At 44.2% G+C, this 2,083-nt stretch overlaps 1 protein-coding gene across 1 annotated transcript in view; it reads right to left on the bottom strand.

Moving 5' to 3' along the window:
* Nucleotides 1-2,083, bottom strand: part of ANKFY1 (ankyrin repeat and FYVE domain containing 1) — a 68,175-nt gene that overhangs the window by 7,927 nt on the left and 58,165 nt on the right. The gene's annotated exons all lie outside the window — the stretch shown is intronic.

Here is a 2,083-nt window from a genome sequence, read left to right as displayed (position 1 = left end):
TCCTTCCCTCCCTCCCTTCTTTCTTTCTTTATCTATCTATCTATCTATCTATCTATCCATTCATTCATTCATCCATTGCTGCATGTGGGCTTTCTCTAGTTGTGGCGAGTGGGGGCTTCTCATTGCAGTGGCTTCTCTTGTTGCGGAGCACGGGCTCTAGGTGCACGGGCTTCAGTAACTGTAGCACGCGGGCTTCAGTAGTTGTGGCTCGCGGGCTCTAGAGCACAGGGTCAGTAGTTGTGACACACGGGCTTAGTTGCTCCGCAGCATGTGGGATCTTTCCGGACCAGGGATCGAACTCATGTCCCCCTGCAATGGCAGGCGGATTCTTGACCACTGTGCCACTGGGGAAGTCCACTGATATTCTTGAGCGAAGAAAATTCTTTGAGATTAAATTTTCTCCTTTGTAAAATGTAAAACATTTCCTACATCCCTCTGAGTAGTTTTGAGAATTAAGATGCAGTAAGTTCCCTGACATCAGTACTGGTGATAGTTTTTTAGATCTGACACCAAAAGCAAATGCAACAAAAGCAAAAATAAAGAACTGGGACTACAAACTAAAAAGCTTCTGCACAGCAAAGGAAAAACAATCCAATTAAAAATGGGCAAAGGATCTGAATACATATTTTCCCACAGAAGACATACAGATAGCCAACAGGTACATGAAAAGATGCTCTACATTACTAATCATCGGGAAATGTAAATCAAAACCACAATGAGAGGGACTTCCCTGGTGGTCCAGTGGGTAAGACTCCGAGCTCCCAACGCAGGGGGCCCGGGTTCGATCCCTGGTCTGGGAACTAGATCCCGCAAGCATGCTGCAACCAAAAAAAAAAAAAGATCCCACATGCCACAAGGAAGATCCCACATGCCACAACTAAGACCCGACGCAGCCAAAATAAACAAATAAATAAATAAATAATAAATAAACAGTTTTAAAAAGCCCATGAGATATCACCTCACACCTGTTAGAATGGTTATTATCAGTAACAAATGTTGGCAAGGATGTGGAGAAAAGGGAAGCCTCGTGCATTGCTGGTGGGAATGTAAATTGGTGTAGCCACTAAGGAAAAAAGTATGAAGGTTCCTCAAAAAATTCAACATACATCTACCATATGATCTAATAATTCCACTTCTGGGTATTTTTCCAAAAAAACCCCCCACTAATTCAAAAAGATATATGCACCCATGTTTAATTGCAGCATTATTTTTAGCAGCCAAGATATGGAAGCAACCTAAGTATCTGAGACGGAGGGATGGATAAAGAGCTGTGTTATGTATATACAATGAATACTATTCAGCCGTAAAAAGGAATGGAATCTTTTGCAGCAACATGGCTGGACCTTGAGGGCATTATGCTAAGTGAAATAAGTCAGAAAGAGAAAGACAAATACCGTATGACCTCACATGTGGAGTTTATAAAACAGACAACAAAAAACCCCCAAGCTCACAGATTCAGAGAATAGACTAGTGGTTGCCAGAGGCAGGGGTGAGAGCTGGGCAAAATGGGTAAAGGGGGTCAAAAGGCAAAAACATCCAGTTACAAAATAAGTAAGTCATGGGGGTGTGATGCACAGCATGGTGACTACAATGAATAAACTGTAGTGTATATTTAAGAGTTGCTAGGAGCGTAAATTTAAAAATCCTCATCACAGGAAAAAAATTTGTTGTAACTACGTATGGTGACAGATGTTAACGAGACTCGTGTTGATCATTTTGCAAAATATACAAATACCGAATCAATGTTGTATACCTGAAGCTAACTTAATGTTGTTTGTCAATTATACCCCCAAAAAAGATTTTAAAACTCATGAAAACAAGAGAGTGGGGGGGAAGGGGGGAGGAGGGAGGGAGGGGAGGGAGAGGGAGAGCCCGCCTGCTGGGAAGCACCAGCTGAGTGCCTGACACAGAGATGGCAGTCAACGGAAGTGACCTCCCTTCCCCAGATGCTCCCACCCTGCCGCCACCACCCACATGCCGCCTTCCCTCGCGGCCTCACTCCAGCATCTGCCTGCCCACTGGGCACTCAGGACACGCTACCCACAGACACACCTGTTTCCCTTAGTGTACCGGCTACCTCCCC

Source organism: Lipotes vexillifer, unplaced genomic scaffold, assembly GCF_000442215.2.
Source record: "Lipotes vexillifer unplaced genomic scaffold, Lipotes_vexillifer_v1.1 scaffold680, whole genome shotgun sequence".
Lineage (NCBI taxonomy): Eukaryota > Metazoa > Chordata > Mammalia > Artiodactyla > Lipotidae > Lipotes > Lipotes vexillifer.
Note: the sequence above shows the minus strand (reverse complement) of the source record. Positions and strands in the feature narration are given on the sequence as shown.